Raw genomic sequence first — 15,857 nt, forward strand, 5'->3', positions numbered from 1 at the left:
CACAGTATGTGGGAGCTCATTTTCAGGAAGGCCTAGTGAGGCCTGTAACCTGGCGACCACAGTATGTGGGAGCTCACATTCAGGAAGGCCGGTGAGGCCTGTAACCTGACATGTGGAAGCTCATAACCAGGAAGGCCTGGTGAGGCCTATAACCTGGCGACTACAGTATGTGGGAGCTCATATTCAACCACAGTATGTGGGAGCTCATACTCAGGAAGGCCTAGTGAGGCCTATGACCTGATAACCACAGTATGTGGGAGCTCATATTCAAGAAGGCCTGGTGAGGCCTATAACTTGATAACCACAGTATGTGGGAGCTCATCTAACCACAGTATGTGGGAGCTCATAACCAGGAAGGCCGGATGAGGCCTGTAACCTGATGACCACAGTATGTGGGAGCTCACATACAGGAAGGCCTGGTGAGGCCTGTAACCTGACATATGGAGGCTCATAACCAGGAAGGCCTGGTAAGGCCTATAACCTGGCGACTACAGTATGTGGGAGCTCATATTCAACCACAGTATGTGGGAGCTCATACTCAGGAAGGCCTTGTGAGGCCTATGACCTGATAACCACAGTATGTGGGAGCCCATATTCAAGAAGGCCTGGTGAGGACTATAACTTGATAACCACAGAATGTGGGAGCTCATATTCAACCACAGTATGTGGGAGCTCACACTCAGGAAGGCCTTGTGAGGCCTATGACCTGATAACCACAGTATGTGGGAGCCCATATTCAAGAAGGCCTGGTGAGGCCTATAACTTGATAACCACAGAATGTGGGAGCTCATTCAACCACAGTATGTGGGAGCTCATTTTCAGGAAGGCCTAGTAAGGCCTATGACCTGATAACCACATTACTCCTTGACAGTTAATTCCTGGGAGCTCACCTCAGGGAGGCCCAAGCGCTGTCCGGTTGCAAAATGGGGACTGTATGGTCAAGGAGGCCTGTTAAGACCTACTACCTGACCATCGAAAAAGTAAATCTAAAAATTTTCTTACCCAAAACATTTTGCCCCAGACTCTAAAACAGGAGACGTCGTCTGAAAAGAAACAGAAATATGTTAATTTCACATTTTACAAAAAGACCAGAATTACACCTGCTCTTTTTGTTCGCTGCTCATCATTTTAATTCCTAAAATAAAATGCAGCCAAAAACGCTGGATAACGCGATCTGGATGATAGGCTGAATTACTAAATATCTAACTTCTTAAAAGTCAGATAATATTCCATCATTTTAATTCATAGAATTAAATGCAGCCATAATCACCAGACAATACTGTTTTAATATTTATACGTTCTCGTAATCTACACACTGCCTCGGCAAGCGCGAGAACGAGCCGTTAAAATATATTTGGCTTTCATCCCTCGAGAAGAAAGTCAACAGGTGCGAGGTTGAAACATCCGACAGCGCACGGATTTTTTCTTTGCACGCGCGCCGAGATATTTCTTAATGAACACTGTCAGCACCCTCAGGAACTGCTGTGAACGCCTCGTACCCAAACAGTATTGTTTCACAAATCGCGTGCACCACGGGGCTCAGATGCTGAACCCTCCTCCCTCGAGAAAAGGGTCCGACGAGAGCGGAGCATCTTTAAATGAAAAACGCTCACAGTTTGCACAAGAGGCTCTCTCGAGAGCCTCCCGCACGCTTCAGCGATATTCTTAAAACAGACAAACAGTCCCTGAAGACGAAAAGATGTTGTCATGTGTGCAAGGCTCCCCTTTATACATCCAGGTCGCGCGCTCATCATTCAAGCTGATGATGCACGGGCTGTCGCCGGTCAACATGATTGACGTGAGTTGATATTTATTTCAGACACCTGTCACGCCTGAGGCGTTCCCCATAGCGTCATTCTGACGTAGTGTAGAGTTCCCTTTCGAAAGGGAACCATGAAACATGGTTCCAAATCGCTGCGACTGGTGGAGTTTCCTGTTATTGTCAATGAGTGGCTAATTCAACATTATGATGTTTCATGTTATGAAACTCGGGTGTGCAGTCATACAAACGGCACAGATCTGTCTCTACTAAATCCAAGATATCTGCCCAATGAGTGTGCGCATTCATGTGGATGCGGAAAGAGGAAATGAACACTGTTTACAAGAATTTCGATATGGACGATTATGTGGAAAGCAGAGAAGAAAGCAAGCAATCCAGATTGCCAAAGATCTGGCTGCTCTTAGTTCAGGTACTTTCCATCTGACACAGAGGGACAGCAACAGCTGTGAGGTCTTGAAATCCATTCCAGAGCAAGACAGATCAAATAATATCAGTGAGCTTAACATGGAGCGAGATCAACTGCGGATGGAAAGGGCTCTAGGGCTCCAATGGTGAGTGCAGACACTCTCAGTTTTAAGACTGTCTGTACTCTTTAAAGGGCAAATCATAGTAGACGTGCCTGTGGGATTTTGTCAGTGATCGGCTCAGTCTATGATCCTTAAGGCTGATTTATACTTCTGCATCGGATCTACGCCGGAGCCTCTACGCTGTAGGCAACGCGTTGGTTTTCATTTATACTTCTGCGTCGTTGTCCGCGTTGACGCGCAATTACACTTGCAGAGGGAGCATGTGAAACCCGAGGGAGCGGTCCTAGCAGACCAATCACAGCACTTGCGTCCGCGTAGAGTTGACGCGTTGATACATTTTTGGAGAGGTGCACGTCAGGGTACGCGCGCTACACACAGCCTACGACGTAGCTACGGTGTGAGTTCGACGCAGAAGTATAATGAGGCCTTTAGGGTACCTTCCAGTCAAGCTCATTTTACAGGAATCATGCAGGACAATTTATAGCTAGAATGATGAGATTCCTCCAGTTCTTGACCAACAATGATTGAATGGGTTACTGTTCTGGATCAGATTTTGTTGACTAATGTTTGAAGCCACATGGTTTTGGCGCAACTGCACAATTTTCAGATGCCAGTGTAAAGGGATATGGCTCTGTGTCCTAAATTAGATTACAGAATAGTCATAGCACATGTCATCTTTCTTCTTGGCAAAAGCCAGATTGCCACCCCTCAGAACAGAACTTCAGCTTAATTTGAAGGAATTGTGTTTTTGGACTGTTTTGAATTGTAAACACCTTAAATATAACTACCGTACCTGTTTTATTTTTGTTCGGTTATTGTTGAAGTCCACTTCCCCATATTTCTCTTTCTGACAGACGGACAGCGTGGCTCGGCTCGGCTGATAGACATGAGGTCTCTGCTGACACTGTCAGGTAAAAACACAAGAGCTTATGCAGCATCATCTTATTGTCTGATTCTGTGTAATGGGTTTCTGATTCTGATGATATTTGCTACATTCATGTTGAATTTTAAATCAAACCAACCAGTTTGCAGTTTTCCTGCAACAGAAGAGGCAAATGGTTTAATAAGCTTTGTTTGTCTGGCTAATTGACATTAAATGATGATAAATGTTGAAAATCTTCCCCCAAAATTGTCCAATTTTATTGCAGATTTCACAGAAATATTAATTATATACAGTATGTAGGAAGCATGTTTTTCTTTAAGTTTTTCCCCCCACCACTGGAGGGTGGTGTTTTCATTGTTTGGGTGTTCTGCCTGTGGCCTGGGGTTATTTAAGGTCAACTGTTTGTCACTTGAATTGTCCCCAAAATTGTCCAATTTTATTGCAGATTTCACAGAAATATTAATTATATATGTAGGAGCCATGTTTTTCTTTAAGTTTTTCCCCCAACCCCTGGAGGGTGGTGTTTTCATTGTTTGGGTGTTCTGCCTGTGGCCTGGGGTTATTTAAGGTCAACTGTTTGTCACTCAGGGGTTGGATGATTGAGGAGGCGAACAGTTTTTTACCGTGTTCAAATGACAGGCGTTTGTCTAAAAGGAAGATGAATAAATGTTCAACTTTTAACAATGAGAGTGTGATCATGAGCCTTATTGAATTCACGTAAGAAAGTAAGCTATCAGTCATCAACCGGTAGCATTTAGTGGTACTTAGTCGTTACAATATAACTAATATGATCATTTTGTAACACAGATTTGCATTTCACTGCCAATTTTTTTAAGATTTATTTCCAAATACAATTTATGATGCACAATATCAGCACAGCCAGGGCCGCATTAACAGTAGGGTTGGCGGGCCGAAGCCCCAGGACCCGAGCCAGGAGGGGGTCTGTGATTGGCTGTGGAGTAGACTGGCCATCGGGAGCACCTGAACCTTTCCCAGTGGGCCAATCGCCAATACCCCACTCTTGAGTCATGATTCACCCGAGACTGGGTGCCGCCGTCTCATTTCAATGTCAATGAAGCTGCAAATTAAACTTAAAGATGTAGTTTCTTAGTGCAGAAATAATCTGATTTATCTTTTTATGTCACAGTGTTGTTGGCTCTCATAAGAGAAGACAAGGGAGAAAACCCAGCAGGTAAATACACACATTTTCATTGTGCACAAGATCAGAGGAGCTAAAAAAAAGAGATATTATCAAATCTATTATAAAGCACAGAATTAAGAAAAAACAATGCAGATCTGCAGAACTTTGGTGCAGGAAACCTCATCATTTCACCCAACCAGCATGTTGATGTTTCTAGTGTCAGTATAGTACCAGTGATGCGCGGGTTGATCCGAAATGAGCGGGTGCCTGCGGTCACCCGCGGTTACCCGCGGTTACGAGTCATCCAAAAATATTTTTAATGATAGGCTATTCGGGTCGCGGTCGGTCGGGTCGTTTGAAATAAAGATGCCAATTAAGCCTTTGTAATTGATATAGTTCTAGACACAATTTTCTATGAATACGTTTTAAATTTAATTTACACTTTATTGGCTGAATAACTGGCGCGAAGATGACGCACGAGCTCAGTCTGCAGGTAGAGATGGAGGCGGCAAGAGAAAAGGTGAAGACTGGGGAGTGGAAGCTCCGCAAATACACAAATAGAAAGAGCAAAGTGTGGGAGACATTTGCCGAAATAATGAAAGATGATGACCAAAGTGCTGGTTTTGTCATGTGTACTTCTTGCGATGCTATTTACACATTTGATAACCACAAAACTGGCACGACCAACCAGGCACGGATAAAATTATCCAGTTTTGGATAAGCCAGACCAATTGTGGGTGGGCCTTAAATTAAAAACGTTAAATAAAAATAAAATAAAAAAACGTTATCCAATCACTGCTTAACCTAATAAAAAAATATTGACTAATATAGCCTACTGTTATATTATCTGTGCGTATACATAATATAGATTTTAATAGCTTGATGCTCTTTGTGTTGCATTGTAAAAGTAAATCCGCGATCGCTCTCCATGGTTCTGACCAAAGAAGAGGGCTTTGGAATCTCCATTATGCATATACCTGGGCTGCATTTTCCGATAACATTGTCTCTTAGCGCGCTGCGATAACTTAACTAAAGGTATACTACTACTGTACCAATTAGGTATATCATTGCTAGGCGTCTTCAGGGCTATCATCCACTCGCGAGGCAGAGGTGCTGAGAGGCAGAGGCGCTGGCGCCCTCAACGGCGCTGTTTTTGGTAAAACATGATTTTGACGACTTCATTAAGTTTTGTTTTATAGAAAACTCTTTTTAAAAGATTTTCGTTTTGTATAAATTGTATCTTAATTTTGATCAATGTTTTATCAATCAATTGCCCGTATTTATTAAATAAGAAGCAAATATATAGCAGGCAAAATAAGGCGCACCGGCGCGATCACTGCATGTGAACTGGAGGGCGCCGAAACTCAACTTGTGCCTCACAGATTTGATAAATATAGGCTATATATTACAGAAAGCTTGAAATGTCTACTTTTAAACGAAAATATTCAAACCAAAATAAATAGGCTATACTCTCTGATTATGTAGGCTAATCCATATGAAATGTGCATTTCTCTCTGGCGTTCATGGCGAGTCCGCAATCTCCGCATTGTCAACTTCATCTTTGCAGCGACACAGAAAACACCAGTTTATTACTAAACAATTAAATGTCTCCTTGCTAATTTAGACACATTCATAATCATTACTTTAACCGGTTCTTTGTGGCAACTTCAAGCTATAAGCGTGCGGTCATTACGCTTATTCCTGTAGGCTAGCCTATTTAAGTAATTAATTTAATATAAAGGGGCGATTTGTCCACGAATGGCTTAAATGAACAACTAGTCGACTAGAAAACAAATTAGTCGGAGGTAGCCCTTATTCCACATATTTTCGAACCAGCAGGCCATGGGTTGGGCGAGCGACCGTGAGCGGAGCGGAATATTCGGAAATGCGCTCTCCGCTCACGAGCTCTGATCGGAACAAACCCGAACCTCAGTGTCTGCTGAACTTGCGCAGAAACATCAAAATAGACATAGCCAGCTTTTTAAATTTGTTTTTAAAACTAAACATTTAGACTATTTTATGAGCTTATATTGACGATTTTTTATAATTCTTGACAAAATTAGAATATTAAGTTATATTAAGACGCTACGATGAGCATTATAGCTACTTTAAAAAAAATGCGGGTCAGGAAGCGGGTCGGGTACAATATTTTGTTTTTTGTTTTTTGCGGTCCGAGTTGCGGGCGGGTTAAGTTGAAAACGTCGGTCGGGTGCGGTTTGTTTATACATTGACCCGCGCATCACTGGTAAGTACCTCACTGAGGGTCATTTATAATGAACCTCCAACCTTGTCCAAAGTAATTCCTGTCGTTCTTAAGTTTCTTAAACAACCATGTATGAAGAACATCATGGCCTGATGGCCATATTCCAAGATGATAATATCCAGATTCATCAGGCTCAGATTGTGAAAGAATGGTTGTGAGGAGCTTGAAGAATCATTTTCTCACATGAATCGGCACCTCTGAGTCCAGACCAAAAATGTATTTACATCTCGATTGAAAAAAAAGTTGTAGTGTTATTTCAATCAAGAGGTCATCAAGATCTTGTGTTGTCAATGCAAGAGTCCAGCACTCTGTAAAGTCTCCTCCAGCACATCCCAAACACTTTCAATGAATTTAAGCTCTGGATTCATGAGAGAAAATGATTTTCACAACCATTCTTTCACAATCTGAGGCTGATGAATCTGGACATTGTCCTCCTGGAATATGAACATGATGTTCTTCATACATGGTTGTTTCAGAAATGAAAAGCTACACACTCCATCAGTTAGAGGAACTGTTGCCAAATATATAACATGCTAGAAACATAATAATCACTGCAATAATGATCCAATCACAGACTCTTAAGCTTTTGCTTATTTAAATCCAAACAGTGACTTTTTTTGATGGGCAGTGCATTTTACTATAGTAAAGTAGTCAGACAACCTGGCGTTACAGAAGACGTGTCTCTTATGTGTCTGTATTCTTTCTCTCAGTGTCTCTCCTGCCGAGGTTCCCAGATGTGTTTGCTGGAGATGACGTCACTCTGATCTGTAAAGGAGGGGGTGAACAACAGATAAAATGGTTCATTAATGGAGTTCCACACTCACATCAGGGTTCTTCAATGCTTCTTACAACAGTGACATCAAAAAACAATGGGATATACGAATGTGAGCGGGGCGGATCGAAGAGCGACCCGTACACACTCACTGTCGAAGGTATGAACACCATCCTAAATAACTCTAAACGTTCCCTCATGATCATCTGTTCCTCATCATCTCTCTCTCTCCCAGAGCTGGAGCCTCACGCACAGCTCTCTCCATCTATAGGTGGCGCTGTGATGTCCAAAGGTGGAGGAAGAAACCTGGTGCTGTATGTGGATGATGATGCGTATGGCTGGAAGTGTTTTGTGTTGCGGGGAGAGAGCGGCTTCAGGCTAAACCCCGATGTTAAGACAGACAAGACGGCTGTTATATATGCAGAATTGAAAGAAGCAAAAAGAGCCACTTTCTGGTGCAAGAACGGTACACAACGAAGCAATGCTGTGACGCTGAAAATGACAGGTGACTACTTCCTCATTTCCCTGTTGTATTTCAGATCCCCTGTGTAGTTAAAGGGAAATACAAAAATACTAATTCTGTCATTATTTACTCGCTTTTATATAGTTCCATGATTTGTAGATTATCTGCGTCCATGCAATTCAATTCAATTTAAAAACAACACTGGATCTCACTGACTTTCCTAGAAATTTTTTTCTGACCACAGGCTAGTTCCCATCAGTCGTACATGCTCTTGAACATGTTAAGCAAGTGATGTTAGAGTATATTGAACTTTCACAATAATTAAATCTGAATGTAATAGTCAAGTAATAGACCATGTTCTCTAGTTTAGAGTAAGGATTAATGGACTCCTTGAATCAGGTCCTCCTCAAAAATTACAGATGATATCCTCTAAATCTCAAAGAGCCATGGGACTAAACTGGAGAGCAAATGGAAACTGATTCTCAGATGTTGAGGAAAAGACACCTCACATCTGTCACCTCTGTAGTTACAGGGCGAATCTCAACAATAGCTCAAACTGTGCTCAGACTTCTCAAAACATCAAAGTCTATAAAAGTCAGATCTCAGTATAAAGTCTAACACTTCTCCAAGATCAGGGTTTATTCGTCTATCCTCCTACTGTATAGCATCTATTTACTCATTTGCATCACAAAGACAAAGTTGATCAATATAGATTCACGCGTAACGGCAAAACAGCCTTCTTCAGGGTGCTTTCCAAACAAACAATTTCCTCTTTTATAGGTGCTAATTAGAAACACCTGAATGACAAAAAACATGCACATACAGAGAAGGTCCACTAGGTGGTTACATTGCAAATAGAATTAAAAAACACATATACACATATATATGCACATATATACACATACACATATACATTCATATACATTAAAAAAAAATATATATATATATATATATATATAAAAAAAAGAAAAGAAAAAAAGTCTACACACAGAAAGCATACATCACAAAAAAGGACTGAAATCTATTTCTTCATTCAACCCAGGGTGCACTGTGGCCTGTAGCTCATATATATAGAATGTTTCTCTCTGTAAAAGTAATTTTAATCGGTCACCACCCCGAATACTCTTTTTGATCGTTTCTAAACCCTCAACCATTAGGCCTTCTGGATTACTATTATGCACATTTTTAAAGTGTTGTGCCATAGGGTAATCTAAATTAGCTTTTCTAATGGCATTTTTATGCTCCGATACTCTGTCTTTGAGACGCCTCTTGGTCCGGCCTACATAAAAACAGGCCATGGCGCTGAATTCCCCTAAGCACCCTTCGCCACTGATTCCGCCCAGCTCAGAACCTGCACATTGCCATCGGAAACAGAGGAGGAGAAGGAAGACCTCCTCTGTGATTGTTCCGGTGGTCCCGATTCCGGTGGTTCCGAATTCGGTGGTCCCAGTGCCGGTGGTCCCAGTGCCGGAGGTCCCAGTACCGGTGGTCCCAGTTCCGGTGGTCCAGAGTCAAGTGGCACCAAAACACAGGAGGAGGAGAAAGGCTCTCTCCGTAACTGTTCCGGTGATCCCATTTCCGGTGGTCCCTGTTCCGGTGGTCCCTGTTCCAGTGATCCCGAGTCCGGTGGCTCCTAACACGGAGACCATCCCGGAGGTGACTACCGTCCCTGACGTACCGCCCAGGCGTCTTGCTCTGCCCGCACCACCCAGACGTCATGCTCTACTGGCCCCGCCCGAGCTGCTCGCACTGCCTGCACCACCCCAGCGATCCGTCACGTCTGCCCAGCCAGAGACTGTTCATGTCACGTCTGCCCAGCCAGAGACTGTTCACGTCACATCTGCCGGGCCTGTGTCTTCGGACAAGATGGCCGCCGCCGAGCCTGTTCACGTCACGCCTGCCGAGCCTGTGTCTTCGGACAAGATGGCCGTCGCCGAGCCTGTTCACGTCACACCTGCCGAGCCTGTGTCTTCGGACAAGATGGCCACCACCGAGCCTGTTCACGTCACGCCTGCTGAGCCTGTGTCTTCGGACAAGAGGGCCGCCGCCGAGAGTGTTCAGGTCACGTTTGCCGAGCCTGTGTCCCCTGACAAGATGGCCGCTGTCGAGCCTGTGTCTGTTCCTGAGCCGGTGGTGTCTGTTCCTGAGCCGGTGGTGTCTGTTCCTGTTCCTGAGCCGGTGGGGTCGGTTCCTGTTCCTGAGCCGGTGGTGTCTGTTTCTGTTCCTGAGCCGGTGGTGTCTGTTTCTGTTCCTGAGCCGGTGGTGTCTGTTTCTGTTCCTGAGCCGGTGGTGTCTGTTCCTGTTCCTGAGCCGGAGCCAGTGGTGTCTGTTCCTGTTCCTGAGCCGGAGCCAGTGGTGTCTGTTCCTGAGCCGGAGCCAGTGGTGTCTGTTCCTGAGCCGGAGCCAGTGGTGTCTGTTCCTGAGCCGGAGCCAGCGTCTGTTCCTGAGCCGGAGCCAGCGTCTGTTCCTGAGCCGGAGCCAGCGTCTGTTCCTGAGCCGGAGCCAGCGTCTGTTCCTGAGCCGGAGCCAGCGTCTGTTCCTGAGCCGGAGCCAGCGTCTGTTCCTGAGCCGGAGCCAGCGTCTGTTCCTGAGCCGGAGCCAGCGTCTGTTCCTGAGCCGGAGCCAGCGTCTGTTCCTGAGCCGGAGCCAGCGTCTGTTCCTGAGCCGGAGCCAGCGTCTGTTCCTGAGCCGGAGCCAGCGTCTGTTCCTGAGCCGGAGCCAGCGTCTGTTCCTGAGCCGGAGCCAGCGTCTGTTCCTGAGCCGGAGCCAGCGTCTGTTCCTGAGCCGGAGCCAGCGTCTGTTCCTGTGCCTGTTCCTGAGCCGGAGCCAGTGTCTGTTCCTGAGCTGGTGTCTGTTCCTGAGCCGGAGCCTGTTCCTGAGCCGGAGCCAGTGATTGTTCCTGAGCCTGTGTCTGTTCCTGAGCCTGTGTCTGTTCCTGAGCCTGTGTCTGTTCCTGAGCCTGTGTCTGTTCCTGAGCCTGAGCCTGAGCCTGAGCCTGTGTCTGTTCCTGAGCCTGTGTCTGTTCCTGAGCCTGTGTCTGTGTCTGTGTCTGTGTCTGTGTCTGTGTCTGTGTCTGTTCCTGAGCCTGTGTCTGTGTCTGTTCCTGAGCCTGTGTCTGTGTCTGTTCCTGAGCCTGTGTCTGTGTCTGTGTCTGTGTCTGTGTCTGTTCCTGAGCCTGTGTCTGTGTCTGTGTTTGTGTCTGTGTCTGAACCTGAGCCGGTGGTGCCAGTTCCAGTGCCTGAGCCGGTGGTGCCAGTTCCAGTGCCTGAGCCGGTGGTGCCAGTTCCAGTGCCTGAGCCGGTGGTGCCAGTTCCAGTGCCTGAGCCGGTGGTGCCAGTTCCAGTGCCTGAGCCGGTGGTGCCAGTTCCAGTGCCTGAGCCGGTGGTGCCAGTTCCAGTGCCTGAGCCGGTGGTGCCAGTTCCAGTGCCTGAGCCGGTGGTGCCAGTTCCAGTAGTTCCAGTGCCTGAGCCGGTGGTGCCAGTTCCAGTAGTTCCAGTGCCTGAGCCGGTGGTGCCAGTTCCAGTAGTTCCAGTGCCTGAGCCGGTGGTGCCAGTTCCAGTAGTTCCAGTGCCTGAGCCGGTGGTGCCAGTTCCAGTAGTTCCAGTGCCTGAGCCGGTGGTGCCAGTTCCAGTAGTTCCAGTGCCTGAGCCGGTGGTGCCAGTTCCAGTAGTTCCAGTGCCTGAGCCGGTGGTGCCAGTTCCAGTAGTTCCAGTGCCTGAGCCGGTGGTGCCAGTTCCAGTAGTTCCAGTGCCTGAGCCGGTGGTGCCAGTTCCAGTAGTTCCAGTGCCTGAGCCGGTGGTGCCAGTTCCAGTGCCTGAGCGGGTGGTACCAGTTCCAGTGCCAGTTCCAGTGCCTGAGCCGTTGGTGCCAGTTCCAGTTCCTGAGCCATTGGTGTCTGTTCCAGTTCCTGCGCCGTGGCCGACCGAGGGGTCTTCACCAACCTGGCCGCCCGAGGGGTCTTCACCGCCGTGGCCGCCCGAGGGACAGTCTCCGCCCCGGCCGCCCGAGGGACAGTCTCCGCCCTGGCCGCCCGAGGGACAGTCTCCGCCCTGGCCGCCCGAGGGACAGTCTCCGCCCTGGCCGCCCGAGGGACAGTCTCCGCCCTGGCCGCCCGAGGGACAGTCTCCGCCCTGGCCGCCCGAGGGACAGTCTCCGCCCTGGCCGCCCGAGGGACAGTCTCCGCCCTGGCCGCCCGAGGGAGAGTCTCCGCCCTGGCCGCCCGAGGGGTCTTCACCGCCGTGGCCGCCCGAGGGGTCTTCACCGCCGTGGCCGCCCGAGGGACAGTCTCCGCCCTGGCCGCCCGAGGGAGAGTCTCCGCCCTGGCCGCCCGAGGCAAAGTCTCCGCCCTGGCCGCCCGATGGACTGTCTGCTCCGCCCTGGCCGCCCGATGGACTGTCTGCTCCGCCCTGGCCGCCCGGTGGACTGTCTGCTCCGCCCTGGCCGCCGGATGAACTGTCACTCCCTGTCCCCGTTTCCCTCCATGGACCTGGCCCCCCTTCCCTCCCCCTGATCCTCCACCACTCCACCTCCCGCCTGGATTTTTGTTTGGTCTGTCACGTCTTGTAGCGTCTGGTAGCCGCTCCGTAGAGGGGAGGTTATGTCACGGTGTGGGTTTTGTGTCTTGTTCCTTGTTAGTGTCTGTCATATTATTCCATGCTTGTCATGTGATCCTGCCATGTGTCTTGTCATGTTTAGTTGTTCCTTGTTATGTTGATTAGTCTTCACAGGTGTTTCAGTTTACCACGCCCCCTTGTTATCTTGTTTAGCTTGTGTTCCCTGTGTATATATACCCTGTCTGTTTTAGTATGTGTCACGGAGTCCTTGTAATATATCACACCACTTCCGTTCCCTGTGTTTCCGGTTTATGTTCTTGTTCCTTGTTTGTTTATTTTGTTATATTGGACTGCTAATATGGATTTTGACACCTGCATGGATGACGACGAATTGGATTGCCCTACAAATAAAAACGCTGTATTTGGATCCACCTGTTTCTCTCCCTTTCCTTGGTGTGTGGATCGTGACAGTATACCACAAAAGTAGTATTGCAATTAATGAATGCCTTTATGTTGTACATCTTATCAGTCTTGAAATTACAGAATTCTTTGCATTCTTTAATACTAGAACAATGGTTACAAGACCCACATTTGTAAGTACCTTTTAACTGTCTGTTAAGCCAAGTAGTCTGTTTTTTGGCAGGAAGATGACTAGATACTAGCCTATCTTGTGGTGTTGGAGCCCTCTTGAAACTAATTTTTGGAGATGCAGAAAACACTTCTCTAAGAACAGGATCACTCTTGATAAGATTCCAATTTGAGTGTATAATCTTTTTTATGGGATTGGCCAAAGAGCTATATTCTGTCACAAAATAGGCCTGATTTTGTAAACAGGATCGCTTTGTCTTCTTCTGGAATAGCTCTGATCTAGGAATAGACTGGGCTTTCTCATAAGCATTTTGTACAATTTCTGTGTGCAGAAATTCGACTACATGTGATTGAATTCCCGACCCCAAAGAGCACCTTTAAAAACACTTTTTTGAACTCCTTGAGCACCCTGGACACTTTTTTTCCCTTCTAATATAGATTCAATTCCAAAAATTCCAATATACATTTTGAATCCCTTTTTCTTAAACAGCCAATAGCCTGTAGTTTATGTCAGTAACACCATACTTTAAATGAAGCATCAGGTTCTTGTAGCAGTAGATGATGGATGTCTGACCTGTGTCGCTGTGTGTCTGTGTGTCTCAGAGCTCAAGGTGATGTTGGACCCTCCAGCCGCTCCTGCACGGTTGGGGGAGAGCGTGGCTCTCAGGTGTGCAGTCTGGGGTGGGAAAGCAGAAAAGGCTACATTCTATAAGGATAATGACTCAATCGCAGACACAACAGAAGACACATACATCATCACCAACGCCAAACAAGCCGATGCCGGACAGTACAGATGTCACGCCACCTACAGGTACAGCCACATCAGTGCAGACGCTGCCCGGCAGGAAGGAGATTCTGATTCCCAGGAGTTAAAAGTTATAGGTAAACATTACAATAACTGCCTCACCTCTCCCCTTCATTTATACACAACCACTACTAGATAGTACTAGAACTACAAAGTATTTTTTGGACATGGTACCATGGCATTCCTGAATACTGTATATGTAAGAGTGACATGTGATAGTATATAATAATAATTATAATAAAAAGGATTACATTAATAATAATAACAATAATACTAATATAAATAAAAAATATAAATTTAAGCAATATTTATATACTTTACACTAAGTTTGCAGTACAAATGAGATATGTATATCAGTTATATATAAATTATTATAAAACATTACTAGTAATAATAATTGTAATGATTAGAAAAAAAGCAAGCACACCGCTTCACCAGTAGCCTATAGTCTGATTCATGAACAAATGACTCTTATGAGTCAACTCTTTTAGTGAATCAGTTAGAATGACTCGCACGTTATCGGTTTCGAATTAGTCTAACGAATTACTCACTGACAGGGTTTCCACGGGTCCTTGAAATCCGTGAAAGTTTGTGAATCTGAAAAAAAGATTTCAAGACCCTGGAAAGTTTTTGAAAATAAAAATGCATAGATACTGGTCCTTGAAAGTGCTTGAATTTATTTTGTGCAAGAAGTTTTCTTTAAATGACATATTATTCCCTCCGGTCCGCTAATGTTATTTCGTCAACACTTCGTGGCCTATGCACATTAGCTTGCTTGATTTACGTTAGTTACGCGCATTTACGCGTTACGTTGCGTGAGTTACTTTGTGTTGTACATTGCCATGTTCACGCGCGCAAAACTGTAACAATGTATCTTACAAGTGTAACATGATGTAAGCTTGCTCTCACTTGAAATGCGTCCCCAAATTAAGTCCTTGAATTTGAGGCTATTGGACCTGGAAAGTCCTTGAAAGGTCCTTGAATTTGAAGTTAACCAAAGTGTGGGAATCCTGCACTGAATCTGTCAGAGCGGTTTCATTTATACATTTGTCAGATGCTTTTATCCTTATCAGGATACGCATTCACTGGGAGTTTAACCCATGACCTTAGCTAACGTTAAGTCACTATCCATGAGCTGAGTTACAGGAACAACCACTGAATCAATTCTTTTGTAAGTCATATCTGTGTGTGGTTCAGGTGGGCCTCCTGCTGCTACTGTGGACTCAACGTCTCCTAACAGTCTGGAGTGTTCCTGCAGAGACTGTCCTGCCGTCTGCACGTCCAGTTACTGGTATCACACACTCTTTAATGACTCATTTGCATGCCGAAGACTGCCTGAAAATACAGACATTATTACCGTGGAGGAAGGAGGACTGTACAGCTGCCGGAGGGTGTGTGGGAAAGGTTTCTCCCGTTTCAGCAACGTTTACAGCTACACAGGTACCTAACACACACACACACACACACACACACACACACACACACACACGCACACACATGCTACTTAGACTTCATGTCCATAAGCCAGTGTTATTTTAGTATAATTAATATTCTGTTATAGTTTTTATTCATATTTTGAATTAGTTTTGTTTTATATTATCATTTCAATTTTAAAGTTTTAATAATTTTGTTTTGTGTTTTATTTTATTTTATTTTTAGGTGTTTTTATTTACTTTTTTTTAAAAGTAATTTTAGTGCTTCAACTGAAACTTAATGAACATTTGAAATGTTGCTTTGGCATAATTGGCAACTAACTGAAATAAAATAAGTTTAATCTCAGTTACTTAATTTCAGGTTTTAGTTAAACGATAATAACCTGCCAAAAAAAACATTTGTTATTGTAAGCTGAGAGACGAGTCTAATTAATTTTCTGTGGTAATCAACAGCAGAAACGGTTCTCAAAGTATCGGCTACACCCAGTTTCAGGGCAAAAAACACATGTACACAGAACTGTATGAACACTTTCATTGTCCGTGCATTTTAATGTTGAGATTACTCTTAATGAACTACAGTCACTTTTAATTCTTACTTCGCCACTTCTCATTATTTTTAGTATTAAAAAATGCATTCTCCTTCTTTCTC

The 15,857-nt window shown here is 45.4% G+C and overlaps 1 protein-coding gene and 1 gene segment (V, D, J or C); one reads left to right on the forward strand and one right to left on the reverse strand.

Annotated features, from left to right (window-relative positions):
* Positions 1-15,857, reverse strand: part of LOC308682903 (Ig kappa chain V region 4135-like) — a 1,009,768-nt gene that overhangs the window by 226,919 nt on the left and 766,992 nt on the right.
* LOC308682797 (basement membrane-specific heparan sulfate proteoglycan core protein-like) overlaps positions 2,286-15,857 on the forward strand; it is a 31,215-nt gene continuing 17,643 nt past the window's right edge. Inside the window, exons 1-7 of one of the 4 annotated variants that reach the window (XR_014029197.1) lie at positions 2,286-2,331; positions 3,162-3,218; positions 4,338-4,382; positions 7,305-7,526; positions 7,602-7,871; positions 13,574-13,852; positions 14,973-15,215. The gene's annotated coding sequence lies outside the window, so the exon portion shown is untranslated. The other 3 variants (XR_014029198.1, XR_014029199.1, XR_014029200.1) reach the window with 3 other exon arrangements.

The sequence above is a fragment of the Scardinius erythrophthalmus genome (genome assembly GCF_964197995.2).
Source record: "Scardinius erythrophthalmus genome assembly, chromosome: 22".
Taxonomy (NCBI): domain Eukaryota; kingdom Metazoa; phylum Chordata; class Actinopteri; order Cypriniformes; family Leuciscidae; genus Scardinius; species Scardinius erythrophthalmus.